Below are 20,868 nucleotides of genomic sequence, written 5' to 3' on the forward strand. Positions count from 1 at the left end.
GATGTCTTTTTAAGTATGCAAACACTTTGGGCACAGAAAATACAAAGGTGGTTTAGCTTAGTTTAGGTTTCATTATTTTTCTGGTGTTCAACAAGGTTGAATACTAAAGAATCATTTAATAGATATTAAATATGGACCATATGTCTATGGATTTTACTTTTATGTTTTGTGGTTGGAAGATCAAGTGGGGTTTGAATTCACAGTAAAACTTAATGTACCTTTGTGAATGAATGCGATTGTTTCTTAATTGAACATGTTAAGATATTGAGCTATTTTATTGAAACAATAAAAAGGCTGATATTATCTTGGGCAATATGTCATGGTACTTAGAGAAAGAGAATGAATAATTTCATTTAATATGAACACATGTATTACAAGATAAAATGGTCATTACTGCTGATTAAAATAAACTAGTGAGTTTTACATCTATTATATGTATGAATGTTAAATTCTCGTAAACATGATTAATAGAAAGGTATATATTTATAACGTTTGTGTATATTTTAATATAATTAATCCTTTCAGTAATGTATTATTATATTTTTTGTTATATATGCAACATATTGAGAATTTTATATTCTAATCCCTATTTGGTAATATTCAGTAAATCACTTTAAACACTCCTGGAAAGTGTTTGCAAAATGTGAATTAATTAAATAACAGTAAATTCACTTGAATCTAAAGATTGAAAGGTCATAGAGATTGAACAGAAATGTAATAATACTGATAAAAATTCTATGTGGTATTTTTCTGTAGATGTATTCATAAAGACAGATTGAATTGTGTGAGAACATGAGCTATCCACATATACTGAGAATATTGCAGCAGTACATTTATTCAGTTTCTTATATCACAAGAATACACCTATCCAGTTCCTTGCTTTAGTGTAATATTATCTCTTCAGAATAAATTAAGTTTCCTTAGAAGTGCTAATAAATAAAAAATCACTGGTAACTATGGGTGCTTCGTGGAACATTTCAGCAGTAATCTAGTTTCCAGGCACTGCTGTTGTAAATAGTGTGACTCTTGTTTTGATGTTTGACAGCTTCTATGTCTTTGTCTCACGCCGCTTTCCCTTCTGCCCCACATCCAGGAAAGCTGAGGAAACTTGGATGTTCCTTCCTTTGGCGCTGCTGAGAGGCTGGAGACGCAACCCCTACCCACAGAGAACCCTCATTCTCGTCCTGTCCTCTGACAACATATAAACCCCAACTCCATCTTTGTTCTTTGCTCTCTCAATCTATTTTTTGGACCTACTTGTGAGTCACCTTATGCTCTCCAGAAAGCTTCCTTCTGTAAGTAACAAACCTCTTTATACCCTCTTGGTGTGTGTGTGGTCATCAGTCTCGATGTATGTACCAATTTTGAATGGAGGTCCACCCTCTGTTTCCATAGCGGCTACAACAGCTGCACAGTGGCCAGGGTGTCTAGACCACCACTACCTGGGACCTTGCTGCTGCTTCTGTTTGGATCGCTAATTGGCTCTGTTGCCTGCTCAAAGCACGTACTTTAAGTGGTCTCTTGCTGGTTAACTTGCACTTCGAGCACTATTACCAAGTCCTATCCAGCTTCTCTGTTATAGATAAGTCCCACCTAAGCCAGAAATGTTGATAATTGGCATTTAGGGACACCAGCATTAGATTGAGTCCTTCTGTAAAATGGTGCTGGGTCACATGTCTTAGCCAAGACAAGACCTATCTGTGTGTTTTTAATGAAATCATGTGTCTTAATTCCAGCATATGCCATGGCTGATGTTAGACTAGGCGGAAGGGGAAGGGCACTTACTCTATGGCTGTTGTTTGGGTGCCGTGAGCTGGTGTGAGCTGTCATTCTGTAGAAAACTCAGGTAAAGACTTTGCCAGGTGTGGTGCGTGGGCCCATTAGATGGTTGTTTCTCAGGAAGAAGATGGTCGCTAACTGGATTAGTAAGTCCACACTCCTACAAACAGATAATTCACAGGATCCTACAAAATAACTTGGCTGTATGTGGTGCTCCCTATGTCCATCACTCAAAAAATTGATTCCCAGTTTTATAAGAAAAGCACTGATCATATCCTTGCTTTAGAACCAAGGGGCTACTTCAACCATTTCCATCAAAGAGGTATTTAGTTTTGATGATTTTAACTTGAGGCTATCTGGAGGGAGACACTTATAAGCATGAGCAGTGTAACAGCAGTGAGAAAGAGAAAGAGAAGAAATCAGATCCAGCCAGTAATCCAATATTTACTAAAATAAATTATACAACAAACAGATAAAAAGGCACAATGCACAGATTGTTTTTTTTTTTACCTCTAAATCATAGATTCTGATTTTTAACTTTAATGCCTGCTGAAATGCTCAGTTGGCAAACCTTGATCCACAGGAGCTCAAATTTCATTTGTACCTATGGAACAGGTTAAATTTAAACAAGTCGACACTATAATCTTAGGTAAGGTACTAAACATAAAATAGAGGGCAAATGCGCATGTCTCACCTTAACTGTTGTCACTATTATCTTAACTAAATTCCCTGTAGTTATAACACCCATTGACCTAAAATACACCATAGTACACATAGGCCCTCTACCCAATTGCAAATTGGCTTGACAAAATGAGGCCCCTGGGACACTACCTCAGAGCTAAAATGATTAATATGACAATGTAGATTCTATCAGGATTGAAACTCATTTTACAAGAAGTGTTCAGAGGAGTGACTATTTCCACCAATTCTGCATTTATGGTACAACCAGACCTGTTCTGAGACAGAATCAATGGCACCTCGCAATGATCACCACAACCGTAATGGCCCTTAATGCCTGATCCCATCCATTGAGGTTTTAATAAGCAATGTCACTGAAACTGCTGACCTATCCCATCAGCAACTAGTACATGCTTTGCTGGTACAGTTTGGGCTAATATATTCTCTCCTGGGTGCCTATTTCAGCATCTTTTGATGATTAGATACCATATACATCAACACTTCACACAATGTTTGCAGGCAAGATCTTCACCACATGCTACTCTACCAAAGAGCACAGGTGCAACCTGGAATGGATTACATCCTCCTCTTAGGAAATTCATTTGACAGACTCATTCAAGATATAAAAATACTTCCACAGCAGCTCAATAAAGGAAGGGAATTGCCCTACACATAGCAAAGACCACCTCATATAGATCTCTGAGAACTATGTGGTAAACCAAGGGCAACCCTATCCCTGACTTTGTCAAGAAACAGCTATTAACTCTTCTAGCATGCCCATTGTTGACAGAAGCATTTTTCATTATTTTGGGAGTCCTGGAGGCAAACCTATTATTCATTTATGAAGTTTACTTAAGACAATTTATTCTACTAATAGCGTATCAGCCCATTTTGAGTGAGACTTCCTTCAACACAAATTCTGATATATGTACACATTGCAATTTCACAGGCAATTCTATGAGTGCCCACAAAGCCCCCTTTTCCATAGGGCTAAAGAGACTTGATCTCATGGCTCCTAGAATCTTTAGCCTTTACAGTTTGTCACCAGGAGTTGCCCATGTGTTTCTGATGCAAGAAACCGCTGCCTGGTGACCTTACAATGTATGTGATTAAAGTGACTATTCCAGATCCTTCATGCCAAGCTACCTGCACTGGGTCATGGAAGCAGCAACCCACGAACTCAGCACAGCCATCAAAGCCTCCTTGCTACAGAATGAGGTAAACATGCACCTGCCTGGATATCCCACGTGTAAGAGCGAGCACTCTCTGCTGTCTTTGACAGGTGTCTTGTTGCTAGCAGAGGTCAATCAATTTCCAGACCTCTTGGTTACCTGAGAAACCCCAAGAATCAAATAAGTAAACAGAAAATGGAGTTTATGTAATTTGCAGATGGCATCACCGTCGTCACACATGACACAGCACAGTGGGAAGTTGCTGTTATCCATCCATTAACCAGGAAACTCTAATAAAAAATGAGACCCAAGAGTCATCACAATTAATTAAACTTCAGGCAGTCATTTTAGCACTGGGTGCTCTGGCTCTCCATCAGCCCTCTCTGCACATTTTTACAGACTTTCGGGCCATTGCCAAGGGTGAAGTAATTGGCCAATCAATGCCAATTATAGCAGAATGAAGGGCAGATATAAGGATAAAGTGATTAGTAAATTTGTGATAAAGTAGAATATTAATGATATAATATAGGGGGTAAGTATAAGAATATTCATTGTAAAATACTTTTAATATTGCTGTACATTTTAAAAAATCACAACAAAATGTTCTGTTTTTTATAAAGCCATAAACAAAAAGAAGGAGAAAATGTAGACTAAAGAAACAAAACAACCTCTTGCAATACTTTCATTTTGATAGAATCCTTGTTTATAAATAACACAACTATGTTTTTAATAATATTGGGAACATTTAAATGTGGAATGATACTTAAATGTTTTACATATAAGGACACCATCACTTCAGGCAGGAAATATACCTGTACTAAGGAGATACCTGACTAGTGTGAAGTTTTATGGTGTCTACAATATACCAAAAATGTGAAACCGTTCTGCAGTGTCATTCATAAGTGAAGAACACAGAAAGATAAATGTAAATAGGCAGCAGCAAATGCAGTCTCGCCAAAATGGCAATGCTTTAACCTATGTGGTAAATGAAAAGTTATAATCATATTATCTGTTTTTAAACTTTCTAACTACATTTTTCCTTAAAGCAAGGAAATATGAGAAGTGATTAAGTTCAATGATTGATTGGAAATGAGAACTCAGACTATAAAAACCTGTACCTTTGAAGAATTTTACATTAAAGTGAGGTATTTTAGATTAAAAGACTTATTTCTATCATGTTTTGTAATTGTGCTGTTTTCCCCTCTTTCAGATTGTGTAAGTCCCTTCTACTAGAGACTTTCATGTGTAATAGTAGTGTTGTTTCATTTTCAGTTTTATGTCTTCCGAGTGTTAGAGTTCTCTTACCTTTATCGTTCTTCTACTGTCTTCTACATATAAAATGATCATTTTCTAATATTTCTTAATTTTAAGGAAATTCACTTGCTGCTTTGACCACAAGGTGTCCCCTGTCATCGTCTACTTCAGTGAATTGCAATGTAGACTGTTACAACACTATGCTCATTAACATTATATTTAAAGGATCCTATATATTGATTTAAGACAGAACCTAGAGAGAATTTTTCCTGAAATGAAATACCTCTCTATAAACAAAAAAGCAAAGGAAACACAATTTCGAATTACTGCACAGCTAAGTCTCCATGGATTTGAGATGAAAGTCTTCCTGGATGTCCCTGTCAAGCACACCTATGAGCTGCTAGACGGAAGAAGGGAAGTCCACGTTCAGGGAGAGTGGGTGTGTCCATGTGGCATGCAAATTGTCCTGTCACCATTCCATAAAAAATCCCAGCTGCTGTCTCTTCTTTGCTTTATGTCATTTGTTATTATGGACTAAATGCTGGTGTTCTCCCCAAATTCATATGTTGAAACTGGAACGTCCATTTAATGATATTGGAAATGGAACCTTCTGGGGAGTAATTAGGTTCAGGTGAGGCCCTGAGTGTGGAGGCCCCCTGATGGGATTAATAGCCTTTACAGAAGAGGAAAAAGCATTCGAGCTCCCTCTCTCTGACATGTGAGGGCACAGTGAAAAGACCTTTAAGTTACCCAGTCTTTGTTATTTGGTTATAGCACCTAACAGATTAAAACAATATTCTGTCTCCTAGGAGAACACAACCATTTCTGCAAGGCATTCTCATCAGCTAATATTTTTACCCTAGATTGATGAAGTATTTTAGTTAAAAACAACAAAATCAGAATCCTTACAAACAAGTCAAGAGAATATTCAAAAATAGGCTAATTTTAAAGTTTCGCCTGTCAAAATTCACCCTTCTCTTTGCATTTAGTGCTGCTAGTGGGTGGACTGCCAGTGCATGTGCTCATTGTCAGCTGGCTGTCAGAGTTTCGCTCTCTCAGCAGCAATAATCAGGGAGAGACTGGCGTGGGGCAGGAGGAATAAGCCACAGGCCCCTTTATGTTCTTCTACTTGACCATGTCAGCAACTCTTCACCAATGATTCCATCAGTGAATTCCAGTTAGCACTGGTTCCACATTGCCATATCCAGTCCCATGAAACCTTAGAGGAGGCAGCGGCAGCGGCTGGTGGGTAACCCCGTCCTGAAGTTTGGACCCCAGCCACTCATAGGTCGAGCTAGTTTCTGTGCCACAGTAGAAGACCCTCCATCAGATAGACACAGAGACACAGGGACACGAAGTGGGAAGTCGTCAGTGTGCATGAAAATGTCTCCTGCAGCGTCCACTGGACTCAGAGGGACCCGAGAAGATGAGGCACAGTTCATTCACACCAACTTCTCAGTCCTTCCATTGCACCATTTAAGCCTGCCTGAACCCCACAGTGGGTCTCCTCTGTTGTGGATGCTTAAGGTAATGGCTAAGCATAGCATCTAAAACTGATGTGACACCAGAAGTAAAGTAGAACTAGCTACAGTCTTTGATGCAGCAACTATTCCCAAGGCTGTAGCTCATACTAACCCCTTTCCTTGAGCAGTCTTCAGGCTGGGCAGCTGCTCTGTTTCCTTGTTCGGCGGCAGAGTGGTGTAGACACAGATCCCTGACCGTTCCAACCATCTCCTTACCCAGCCTTTGGTCCCTGCAACTGTCAGCTGCTTGTCGTCCCCAAGTTTGCGAGCTCTCAGAGGTACCTTGGTATACTTTACATTATTGCTACATTATTGGTACCCTTCCCCAATAACATAGCAATATCTCTAGCACCTCATTTTACTCCAGGAAGTTCAGACTGGTAGAGTAATGCCTTTCTTTTTTTATTGATCTCTCTGAATTAAACACTCAAAATGAAATGATGATACTAATAACATTAGTTCATGGAAGTCTTCCTTTCTTCCACCTCAGAAAGACCAGGATCATTGATCCCTCACAGAAAGGGAAGGATAAAAAATACAAATTTTTCAAATGGTCACTGAGAATGATGGTGATGGAAGTTACTCCTACTCACATAGCTTGATTTCTAGATGCAAGTCTTCTACCTATTGACCCCTCAGCAAGAGATAATGACCATTGGCTCAACATCTATACGGATCATGTCTAACATACTGCTCTAACATCACCTGTTCTAATTCCTGTCTGGTGATTTAGCTGAACGTTTAAGAGAACCTCCCACTGGTCACTGGCAATAGCACCAGTATGGCAGTGCCTTATCTTCCAGCTCTGAGCCTCAGCTTTCCAAAGTCTTTTATGCTAATTTCACCCATGTGTTCCTGGTAGCTGTGTTCTGCAGATACTGATTCTCTGATACAGTATCTGCCCACTCTATTCTTCCCCTTTCAGTCCCCCATCACCTGTTCGAATAACTCTTTACCTGAACTTTATTAAAGTAACTGCTGTGGTTTCTGTCTTCCTGACTAGTGCTGCAGGTGGGTAGAAGAAGCTGGGGGAAAAGAAAATGTGTCAGAGTAACTGTAAGTATATTGGAACAGTAGGTTAAATTGGAATCTGAGTAGCCAAGAATTTTCCTCAAGTTCATGAGAATATGGTACCTTATAAATGTTGTAATTGGAAGATAGGTCAAAGCTGCAGAAACAGACAAGAAAGCAAGAGAGAAATTAAACTCTTGAAAAGGTCATCATTTTCTTTTTGGTGGACTGAAGAAAAATGGAGAAATACCTTGGGAACTCAGCAGTATTAAAAAGGACTCTGCTAGGTGGTGTGGGACAGGATGGATTATATAAAAGTTCAAACAAACTGTCTTTACCAGGAGTTATACCAACAAGAAGCCTTTGTAATTGACTGTCATAGTTACCGGTAGCTCCAATGATTAAGAGTTGCTGCTGTAATTTAATGACAAAGGACTGTGATATCACATGTCTTGAAATGCAGGAGACTCTTCAGGACAAGGGAACACTGTTTCTCCCTAAGGCCAGGGGCCTTCCAATGAGGAACACCACCTTGGATACTATTTTTAGTATTTTTTCTACTGATTTTTTCTCTTCAGTCACTTTCTTGCATTTTATCTTATGCACCATATAATTCAGGTAATACTTTAGTAAATGAAAAATTTAACTAATGAATCTAAAAATGTCAACTGAATAAATCTTAAGCATAAGACTCTTGAATAGTGTGATATATATCTTTCAAAATTGCACAAGTACTTTCCATTAATATTACTCAATTTGAAAAGGCACAGATATTCTCAAGATTTCAAAATTATTTATGTCAAAACAGTACTAAATGTATGCAGATTTTCTTAGTGGAATCAGGCAGTTTTGTAAATGTTTTACTTTTGAAATAGTGTAAGATTTTTAGTTCATTTCTACCCAAATTTACTGCTCATCATTCTTTCCTTTGTAAATATTTGGATGAAGTAGTCTGAATATAATAAGCTTTTTGGTACAGATAACAGCTGAAAGAAAAAAATGTAGATTAGCTATGGCAGGAAAAATTGGGTGCTGAATCAAAGCTGCTACGTGGCAACGCCAGAATTAAAATATCTTGTGGTTTGCCTCTGGTCCAGTTGCAAACCATATCTGCAACTGGACCTGCATACAGGTTTGAGACAAGTAAACGTCACATGAGCAGAAGAGTCAGAACAAATAATAGCTAATTTTAAAATAGGCACTTTATTACGTGTGATCTAGTGTATAGGAGAAAAATCTCTCATCTCAAACCTGGTATGAGACTAAAGTATGCTTGTCTGATGAAATTTATATATTCCTCCAGCAAGTGAAAAACATTCGTATTAAAATGCTCAACTTTTTTTTATTATTTTAAAGAGATTAAGAATTCATTTTAGAAAATAAGAGTTACCCACCTACCTGACAGACCATCTATCCTTATTATCTGTAAGCAGCTATTTCTTTAATCTACCACATTCGTTGTTGTTTGTATTCATTGTTTTTGTATATAAATGCCTCTATGAATAGTAAAAACCTTTGAAATGACTTTTTAAAGCACCTCTTCCCTTTGGCAATTTGTAATAACACTTTGACAAGTATAGTCAAGTTAATGTACATGAAGACAATTATGAGTAGAAACAGTACTTTCATGTTGGAATACTAATAAGTTTCAAGAATTGAAGGTTACTGACTTCTGTGTAGCCACACTGAAATTTCTTTACTGGCTATTCTATCAGTGAGGGATTCCTACTTGGAGCTGTGGCGATAGCCAAATACATGATGCCTACCACCATGAAGATGAAATTCATAACAGTTTATTAATCACATATAATCACAAGCCAGGGGAGAATGACACAGCATGCCACACAAGGCCACAGGGCGTTTGTACGTATGAACATAATGAAGAAGCAGGAGCCATGAGAGGCAGGCTTTGTAGTATGGAGTGGGTAGGAAGGCCCGGTCCCACAGGAAAATGTGATTGCTTTGTCAGAACAATTCCAGGCAATAGCAGGGGAATGAAACCTCTGACTGACAGTGGTGTTAGTGAGAGCTCCAAAATGAAGAAAGGTGAATTTAGAGTTAAAGAGATCCAGACATGAATTTGTGTTACCCGTCCTGTACCTCCCTCCTGGGCTTTGGCTGGTTCCCAACACTTGAGGTGAATGCAGTACCTTTTGAGAAAGGATCTTTGAAGCCAGGGACCAATAAGTAGGGGTCTACAGCTAGGGTTTCTGCTGGCCCAAGTGCAGGAGGTTGAAGATAGAAAGTGGCTGATGGGCTTCTCATGAACTCTGACTTATATCTACAGGGAATAATGTTTAAAGTTTTTCCTTGTAAGTGAAATCATTGAGTAATAAACCATTCAAAACTCTCTTAACCTGAAAGAATGTTCAGATATTTAAGTGCAATATCGAAGTTTAACCTAAATGTATTTAACTTTCAAATATGACTGTGTCAGTAATATAGTAGTTTATATAATAAAATTTTAGAATTGTTATAAAAAACAATTCATTTAAAATTTTACTTTTAGCCCTGGCTAGTGTGGCTCAGTGGATTGAGTGCTGGCCTGTGAACCAAAGGGGCTCCAATTCTATTCCCTGTCAGGGCACATGGCTGGGTTGCAGACCAGGTCCCCAGTTGGGGGCACATGAGACACAACCACACATTGATGTTTATCTAAAACCTCCCTTTTTCTAAAAATAAATAAATAATATAAAAACTAAAAAAATTCTTTTTAAATGTAATTATTAATATCTACTGTTAAGTAGATATTACTTGAATTTTAAGTAGCTGAGATAAAAATTGTGTATTTAGAAGAAAATATTTCTAATCCATCAAAAATATATTTGAAAAATAAGAATGAAACCCTAGTTGGGTGGTTCAGTGGTTGGAGTGCCATTCTGTACAGCAAAAGGTTGCGAGTTTGATTCCAGACCAGGGCACATTCTCAAGTTGCAAGTTAAGTCTCTAGTTGGGGAGGGTAGGGCAGGCCACTGATCAGTGTCTTTCCCTCTCTTTTCTTTCCTCTGTCTCTAAAATCAATAAATATATCCTAAGTGAGGATAAAAGAAATGACAGAAGCATAAACTGTTATAATGTACACAATTACGTATCTTTGAACACAGCTCTTCATAGGCATTCATACTCTCAGGACTGCTAAGTGGAGAGATGCCATTATACTGAATAAGTACTTAACCATTACTATGGAAATATAAACCACAGCAAAATGAAAAATCTCAAGTGCCTTGAATGTAAGATAAGTAGAGAAATCAGGAACATACTTAATATAATTTTCCCCACCCTATCCATTAACTTCAATATGCATTTTTATTAGATTTAATATATTTTACCTCTCAATATTAATTCTTTTTAAAATTGGAATCTCACATTCAACTTAGTTTACGATTCTATCTAACACATCATGATCTTAGACTGCCCTCATCCTTTGGGACAGATTTTTTTCAGTTGTCAAAGTACTATGTTTAAACCCAAATAGATCATGTTACCTCCACTCAAATTCTTCAGTAGACTCATATCCTTAAAATTCAAAGCCATTTATCGAAGGTAGGTCCGTGGAGATCAAATATATATTGTATTCTCTGGTCTCATTCTATTAATGTATCATTCATCCATCCTTTCATCTCTCCATTCATGTTTATAGACCACTAATATTCGGCCACACACTGTTACAAAGCTAGGGATGACGTAACATGAGCAAACACCAAGGTTCTTGGTGTCATGCAAATGTCTTTTTAGTGGGAAGAAGGAAATAAAATAAAAACAAATTAAAAAGACAATTTTGGAAAATGACACAAATCTTTAAAAATAATGCAATGGCACAATTTTGGGGCAATGGAATTTGGTCACCTTCAACTAAAACAGGATAGTCGAGAGAGATTTCTCTAAGAATACTGGTGCTCACCTCCTAATGCATTTCCTAAGTCTTTAGGAATAGGAGATTTTTCTGACCCTTCTAGGAGGTATGCTTAGGAGATACCCATGCAGCTTGTGAAAAACAGATCCATTTGAATGTTTCCATCTCCCTGAGCCTTCAGATTCCTTTCTCTGCAGCATGCCAATCCTTTTAGAAATTGAAATCATCTGTTTTATTTCAAAATATGTCACCACTACAGCGGGTACCAACACAGGTATAATGAAGAAACCCACAGTCCTGTGCAAGCAGGCAAAGCGTCCAGTCTATGATTTGGGATAGGTCCACTGCTATTGTTCACAGTGAAGGAAAAAGGAAAGGATAGCAAAGAACAAATAAATATTATTCCTATATTCTGTTCAGAAACCTGACTGATGAAAATGAAGGATATTAAAGTAGGCCACTAGTTAATTCAGGTTACAATGAACCAAAATACCAGAATAGTAACTCCAGGCCTGGGTTTATGAGTCAACACAATAATAAAAAATTCTAGATGACATCATCCATATTAAAGAAATTGGCTGTACTAAGCTTAACGTTTCCTCTTACGTGGCTTAACCCTTTTGAAGTTGACTCCCATATAAACTCTTCAAAATCCTAGTAATATAAATTAGTGTGGGCTTGGCCTTTCAGTGTATAGGCTATGTCTTTCTGGAATAAATTGTGAATCTTATGTTTAAGATTATCTTGGAATCAAATTAATTTTGCACTTGCAGGCAATGAGATGTGCTGGTTAGAGGGTGGAGAGCCTGGAAGAGAATCACTATCCAGTTCTGATGATGAAATTTTGAAAATATTTTATATAGCCCGGGAGGGCTGTCTCTCAGTGGCGCAGTGGGGCTGTCTCCTCTTGTAATGGAGAAAGACTACACAGTTCTACTTACACTGATCTTAGTAGAGGTTGAACCCAGCTTGTTACTCCAACCTGACTTTTTTTCCTCTCTTAAAATTAACAGTACATGTTAGACATCTTTTTGTATAATATTCAGGGATCTGCAGTTTTGGTTCCCATGTGACTCTAAGAAGTGAACTGGCTTCAAAACCCCAGGAATTCTGAGGAAAAAACAGGTGACCAGCTCAAGAATGCTGATCTTAAAGATCCAATCAAGACCTGTGGGAAAATGTCCAGCACATCATCCCCGAATTAGAGAGCAGGATGTAAGCCTGAGAACAAGGCTTGGTGAGCTGTGCCTGGCACAAACCACTTACTGCCTTTGAGCGCATTACAGGACACTGCTGTTGGAACCTGGGCCTGGGGCGGCCCGATCACAGGGACTGCTAACGCCAAGGGCCTTCCTGAAACTGCACTGAGACCTGACTGCACTTCTACCCACTTTTCCCTGCACAACCACAACCCCTCCTCCTGATTGCTTTGTTCTGCTTTCCCTCTCCCTCCTGATAAAAACCCTTGCCTGCACTGCATTGTTAAAATGATTTTTGAGGACAGGAGTCTGCTGTCCTCTCAGGTAGCCAGCACTTGAATAAATGGCTTCCCTTCTCACCAGCACCTGTCTCATGAGTTTGGCTTCCATTTCAGCAGGAAGCCAAACCTGTGTTCGGTTACCCTATAAAAGTTGTTCAGAGAAATTTCAAGATTCAAAATTCTCCGTCTATTCACAGCTTCCCAAATGACCTTCTTCCATGATGAAAAACCCCAACCTCTTTTTAACAGTATCTTGGTACCAAGAAACAAAACATTTCCTTCTCTCCTTTGGCATTAAAAGCTGATTGATCTCTCAGTAATATCTACTAAAAATAATTTATACTCTGTTTTAGTATCTTTGAGTGGAAGATTGGAACCCATTAAATGGAATAAAAATCAATTTAGTGAGTTGAAAAAATATATTTTTAAGAATGAAAATGTGGGCCCAAAAGATAAAATGTCAGAATCTACCACATGTCATAAAATACTGATTTGTTAAATGTAAATATTACACATACATACACATGCACACAAACACAAAAATGACTAGATTTATATTTCCCCTAGATATTTATAAAAATGAACTATTTAGTTTTTCCTTCAGGTTTAAATTTTGAAAATTTAATAACTGCTTTCTATCACATCAAGGTCATTTCTTGTATTTGTGGAAGGATCAATGATCCACTGACTCCGTAGAATACTATCATATTCAATCAGCATAATAACAAGGCCTGCTGCTCGTATTCACTAGCAACATCTGAAACCCTGATTAACTCAGGTAAGCTTTCTAAAAGGTCTGATGTACATTTTGAAATGCCATGCGCCAATTGCTTATAAATTTTACATATTGTCAAAAAGAAATAATATTAATAATAAATGTCTTTAATGCATTTAATTATAAAACCAATTATAAAATAATTAAAAATAGATAAATAATATAATTTATTTTAGTTTCTGTAAATGATGGGGTTTGTTTTATAGCTATAACTAATAATAACAACCATAAATAATTTATACTATTACAAACCAAAAAATATCAATTATATAGCATCATAATTTTAATTTTTATATACTTGTTTAGTATAATAGCATTTACAATATTAAGCAAAATAACCAATAGCCAAAACTATATTTAACTTTGAGTTATTTAATTTCATTTAGATCATGGACCTTAAAGAAAATTTGAATTATTTTTTCAATCTTGGAAAATTAAAGAAAAATTTACTGTCATGAAACCTACATGGAGGGAAAATTATAAAAAACACTTTCAATAACATCCATGAAAATCATTTCCAATAATATTTATGAAAAACAATCTCCCATCTAGCTCTGTTAAAATTATCAAACCTTCTTATAAGAAGGAATACCAATAGAAATATAAGTAAAGCATAATCAAACTTCAAAGAACAGATTTTACAAGATTTCTGTTTAAAAACAGTTAAAATTTTTACTTTATGGAAACTAATATAGTAGGTCAGCCAGTTTCTGAATCTCTTTCAGAAACTAACATTTTAATACATTTTTGTCAAAATGACTTCTTAATATATATACCCTGTCCCAAAAAAGAAGGGGATTTGGAGGTAAGCACAAGAAATGTCCCCTCATTCTTCAACTGATCTGTATAACAATGTCGCCAATGCTCCTCACACACTCAAATCTGATAGCTGATCCTCAAACATTTTATCCAACTTCTCAAAAATTTTAGTCATAGCAGATTATTCTCCATAAGAGTCTATTCTGTCTTGAATTCTGAAATTCCCTACACAGATGTTCTCTTTTTTTTAATGGTTTTACCTTCTGAGTTTCTTTTGTTTAATATTCTTGTGTCTCTCATTCACACAACATATATAATTTATTGGCCAATTCAAAAACTTTTTAAAGTAATGTCTGGGAAATCTTAAATGATCAACTTACATCAGTCAGGTCAAATCTACCATTGTCTTCCGTGTGCTGAATTAACCACTGTTAGTGTCTCCACCTCACCTCTCCTCCAGATCATATTGCCCACACAAGTCATGTCACTACTCAGTTAAAAAATTTCTAACAACTTTACCACCCAACTCTAGATGCATGCTAATTTAGAAGCCTGCACCTCAGGTAGCAGCTTTCAAAATAAGCAAATAAACCCATTTCAGGGAAAGATTAGAAGAGGGTATTTGTGGCTGTTCCATCTGTTCTGAGCCCTGGGGGCAGAGCCATGGCCAGAGCTTGTACACCAGCTCAGAACTGCTTCTCTGTTAACCATAGTTTTGTGCCTCTGAGGACAAGAGTGTCGTTGACATTTAGAGGTAAGTGTTTTGGGGGCTTATCCCTTGAGGGACTGTCTTATAAGTTAGTGTGCTACATGTGGGGTCCAACCCTTCACTCCCCATGGAGAACCTGGGAGTTGGGGGTTCCTTCCCCGTGTTATGGTACTGTGTTGGAGGTGGGGAGCATAGCAAGAGTGTGGGTATTTTCTCATTTGCCCAAAGCACAGGAGTAGGTCAGCTAGTTTCTGAATCTCTTTCAGAAGAAATCACTTCATGTGTAACTGTGTATTTGGCTCCTCTGTAGAAGCAGGGATGCTCAGAGCCCCCTATGTTGCTATCTTAGTCAATATTCTCCATACTCTTAGTAATACAGCAGCCAAGCTGATTGCAGTAAAAACAAATCAGATGTTACTCTTCTGTCAAAACCCTCCAATGTTGTAAAATCTGTAAGAATAAAAGCAAAATCAACCAAACAAATTTGGGTAAAAAACTACAACATCCTGGAAGAGTTTACTTATACGATATGATTTCTTATTACTTTTGGACTCACACTAAACACTCGTACCACATTATTTTCCCCCAGCAGTAACAGGGCTTTTGCCAACTTCAAGTATGTTTCTGTTTGACAGAAAAACTCTGGTTTTTCTGTGCAAAATACTTCCAAATGCACCATCTTTCACCATGATTTCACTTTTATTTGTTTAATATTGATTTTATTGCTCTGGAATGTAAATTATAAGGACATGGCCTTTATTAAGTTCAGTGTTCTACTCTAGCTCCAATGATAGTCTGTGGTATCGAAATGGGTAGAAAGGGTCCTGACCGAGTAGCTTAGTTAGAGCATCATACTGATATGCCAAAATCACAGGCTTGATCCCTGGCCAGGGCACATACAAGAATCAACCAATAAATGCATAAATAAGTGGCAAAATAAATCTCTCTCTGTCTCTCTCTCCTTCCCCGCCCCCTCACACTGCATCTCTGTCTCTAAAATCAATCAATAAATTTTATTCCTTCTGCTAAGTAGTAATCCATTATGTAAATGTTACCACAGGTTTTTGATCCATTCATTTACTGATGGGCACTTAGGTTGCTTCCAGCACTTGGCTATTGTAAATTGTGTTGCTATGAACATTGGGGTGCATAGGTTCTTTTGGATTGGCGTTTCAGGGTTCTTAGGATATAATACCAGCAGTGGAATTCCTGGGTCAAAAGGCAGTTCCATTCTTTAGTTTTTTGAAGAAATTCCATACTGTTTTCCACAGTGGCTGCACCAGTCTGCATTCCCACCAACAGTGTACTAGGGTTCCCTTTTCTCCACAACCTCACCAGCACTTATTGTTTGTTGATTTGTTTATGATGGCCATTCTGACCAGTGTGAAGTGGTATCTCATTGTGGTTTTAATATGCATTTGTCTGATGGGTAGTAATGCTGAGCATCCTTTTGTCTCTGGGCCCTCTGTATGTCCCTCCTGTATGTTGTGATAGCATGAATGGAACTGGAGAGCATTATGCTAAGTGAAATAAGCTGGGTGGTGAAAGACAAATACCATAAGATTTTACCTGTAAGTGGAATCTAATAAACAAAACAAACAAGCAAGCAAAATATAACCAGAGACATTGAAATAAAGAACTGACAATAACCAGAGGGGAAGGAGGAGGGTATAATAGGGGAAAGAAGGGAAAGAGTCATCAAGGAACATGTATAAAGAACCTATGGACAAAGACAAAAGGGGGAAGAATTGATGATGGGAGCTGAGGGTGAGGCGGAAGTGGTGGTGGGAAAATGGAGACAACTGTACATGAACAACAATATAAATAAATAAATAAATAAGAAAGTAGATAAATAAATAAAATTTAAAAAATGGGTAGCAAAGGGCTTTATCAAGCAAGAGATGTCAAAACATTGATGTAACAATTTAATAACAAAAGAGGCACTAGAGTGTTTAAAGCAGAAATAACACAGTAAAATACACATTTTGGCAAGATCTCTCTGACTGAAGTCTGAAATGGAACAAGTTGGGAAAAGGAAAACAATAGAGAGAAATCTTTACATAGGCAGGTAAAAATAATAAACATTTAAAGTAATGATGGAAATTTCCATATAAAAAGAGAGAGACTTAAAGTATGCTCAAGAAACCTTGGTGGAAAAATAGTCTATCCTAAGTATCGGCAGATTCTGCAACTGCAGATTCAACCAGCAGAGTATAGAAAATCTACGTTTTAAATGTTATACTGTTGATGTGTACTGTGCAGTTAGGTTTGCAGTACTTGGGTCTGTACTGAAAATGTACAGACTTGTTTTTCTTGTCATTTTATTTCAAAAAAACTGTAATATGATAACTACATACTCAGCATTTACATTGTATTAGGTCTTATAAATAATGTAGAGATTATTCAAAGTACCAAGGAGGATGTGCATAGGTTATATGCAAATTATACCATTTTATATGAGGGTTTTGAGCATCTGCAGGGGGTCCTGGAACCAATATCACACAAATACAAGCAAATGACTTCAACTGGATATAAACTCTTGGGGAAAGGGAGAAAACTGATATAACTCATATTTCTGTTTTATGTAAATGGGTAGGGGACGGCATTAGAGAGGTATTTCAGAACAATGCATGTTTGTCGAAATAAGTGACGATAGGGATACATGTAATCACAGCAGATTGAAAGGAGGTTTGCTAGTAAGAACGTGGAACAGCAAATAAAGAATTTTAATGTAAGGGATTGGGTAGTGAAATGCAGTGACATAATATTTAATTTATTTTAAAATAGAAGAGATTTGAAGCACATTTACTTTGAGGAAAACTTGCTAATAGAAAAAAAAAGAAAAATAAAAGATGCAAGAAAAAGACAGCCTAAGAGAGGAGATGGAATAGAAGTGCGAGCACAGATGGTAAAGTGAACCCCCAAGAAAGGCAGGGTGCTCTTCCTCAACAGACGGAGCAGGAAGCTCTTAAGTTGTCTTCAAAGAGAAGTAAGACTAAAACTGTTAAGGCAGTATGTATATGCAGCCCATACTTGACCAAAACACTACCATGCAGCCCAAAAGGTATTTACCCCAATTATCCACATGTCACCCAGACAACACGTAATGGATGAAAATTATTTACTGCCAAGACTTTTCTATATGTATTTATTTAGAAAAAGCATAATTATAGTAGCAACTCTAGCATCTGAAGTAATGTTACATTTTGTATCTCATTATTTTTAGAATGCTAGAATTATTCTAACTCCAATAAGATCATTTAACTAAGTTTACAGCATGAAAAAGGGTTGATACTGTAAAGACAATTAAATGTATAGAAAGTGTGAATGTCAATGATCACTTCGAACGACACGGAACATCAGGGTACACTGTACAGAAGATCACATGGCTTCTAGAGCCGGTGATCATAGAAAGCAGCGCAGGTTCCGGGTCGACAGGGCAGTCCACTCCACAAGAGCCGACTGTAACAAAACACTAAGGAAGCAAAGGTAAACACTTTGTGGAGGGTAAAATCGAAGCCTTTTAGGTTGTATTATACCAAGAGATGAAAACAAAGATGTCAAAACACCTTGTCACTACACTGACAGTTAAAGGCTGCCCTCCATCTTCAAAGAGGATAGCTTCAGCTTTCAGCTCAGCAATGTAATAAAGCAGTGATTACTGGCGTTTAATCCAACTCGAATAGGCTGCCTCAAGGCAGTAGAATTAGCCAAAGGTATCAAAGGATTCAAACCACCACTTTGGGATTGTTTTCTTGAATGCAGAAAAATTACAGAGTTAGGGTAAATGTAAGTAAGAAAAAAGGCCACAGGATTTTAAAAAAAAAAAAAAAAAGGTCCTTATGGAAAAATGTGTACATGTGCACAAAACCACACACCAACCAACCAATCAATGACTGATCAATAAGTTTTGTTATTAGTCAGGCTGACTATCTCAATAGTTTAACTCTGCTGTCAAATGCTACCTTGCCTTAAAAATCATCATTTTTTATTATCTGCAACCTAAATCAAGCCTTTAACCCACTCAATGCCCTTTTTAAAAATTTGAGGTACATTCAATTATTGCATGATGTGGCTAAGAAAAAATCCCTAATGTTTTTAGTAAGCTTGGATGACAAGACAAAGGAATCTTAGTATTTTAAATGCAAAATAGTAACATTTAAGGGTATGTGTTTTAATCAGCCATGAAATAGACATTTGAAAACATGTTGATATTTTCTACAGGTTATAAGAACATCATTAAGACATGCATTTAAGAACATAGAATACATTTTAAAGGTTTCACAGTTTATACAATGCATGATTTAAAAAAGACATAAAAATATACTATGCAGGTAGGTTGGCATATATGAAGCAGAAGTTTATCAGCAACTTGGGGAAACCTGGTAACAAGCATATTTTTGAAGACATGGAGTTAAATCTGTCCAAATAGTAAATCTCACTCCAGGGACAGCTTTGGTGCAGCAATTAATCAGCATCCGAGATGGGTCTGACAGGCACCCCAACAACGCTCTTGGTTCTCTGCTGTAAGTGCGATCCACTCAAACGGCAATGATGAAAACCCACAGGTACTAACACAATTGTTCACTCTACGTGTGATGCTAACAGGCTTGTGGACATGACTGTAGTTTTAGATCTACTCTTTAGGGCTGAGAGAAGCTCTCTCTGTACTTGTTTATCTAGACGCCTTGAAACATAGAGAACAAAGGGGATTAGCTGAGAAAAATCACATGAAGCCAAGGTCGCTTTTAGTTCTAATAATTTTAATAACAGGAAATGACATCCTAAGTCAGCATAAATAAACAACAAAACAAAACAAACAGCCAAATATTTGTTCTGCCACCAAAACATCAAAAAAAGTATAAACACTAAGCTAAATATGAGCCAGTGTTTTCTTTTGTTATTGGACAAATGAGAATATACATAAGTAGGATGGGTCGGTATATAGGTATTAGAGAATATTTTAGATAGATAGAAAATAATGTTACTCATCCTTTCTGCCTTGTTTCCTAGTTAGGTAGTTCTTCACCTTTCATGAATAAATTGATGAATGAGAGACCAAAATTATTTAGCATATTTTTATAATCAATATATGATTAGTAAAATATTTGTTTTAAGAACAAATTTAAAATGTACCAGCCCCATGGAGTTCTGTAGATCATAATTCTATCTAAATATTTTTATTGGAGGAAGACCTTCTGGAAAATAAAAACATAATGTAAATATAATACAATAAATGTAATATAACTATTACAGGTAACTTCTTAAACCATATTGTGGTTCCTATAGACACTTTGAAATATGGTATTTCTCTCACCCTCTAGAGTCAGAAGACATGAAAACCATTCACTCTGACACCTCTGTGCACTGTGCAATCGATTCACTAATTATTTTAAAACTATAATTTTTGAGTAGATAGAGTAATATATCCATTGGAATAGCCTTTAGTAATTCTAAATGTCTAATCTGCAATTTTCATTCTTTAGCTTGTGGTAATTGTTCTTTGTTCGCCTGTCTTTGGTATGCACTATAGAAAGAACTGGGTATATAGAAGTCATTTTTCCTCCCAGGATCAGAAATTAGAGGCAGGAGATGTGTCATAAGAAATGGTGGATCAAAGCTAGCAAGGAGATTATGCTGGCTATTTAGGACATACTGTTCAGTATATGAGACAATAAAGCCTATTTGGGGTTCCTACAAACTGTAGGACCTCAAACATAATAGAGAGATGGCCATTAATAAAACAATAACACATGTCATACATATAGTAACAGCGTAGACCCAAGACGTCATGCTCACTGATTTTTTTCCAGCTTGGTGCTGGTATCCAAGGCAGAGGCTCTATTCTCTGTGTTGCTCACAGTCGGCTATCACG

This window comes from Desmodus rotundus, chromosome 1 (assembly GCF_022682495.2).
Source record: "Desmodus rotundus isolate HL8 chromosome 1, HLdesRot8A.1, whole genome shotgun sequence".
Lineage (NCBI taxonomy): Eukaryota > Metazoa > Chordata > Mammalia > Chiroptera > Phyllostomidae > Desmodus > Desmodus rotundus.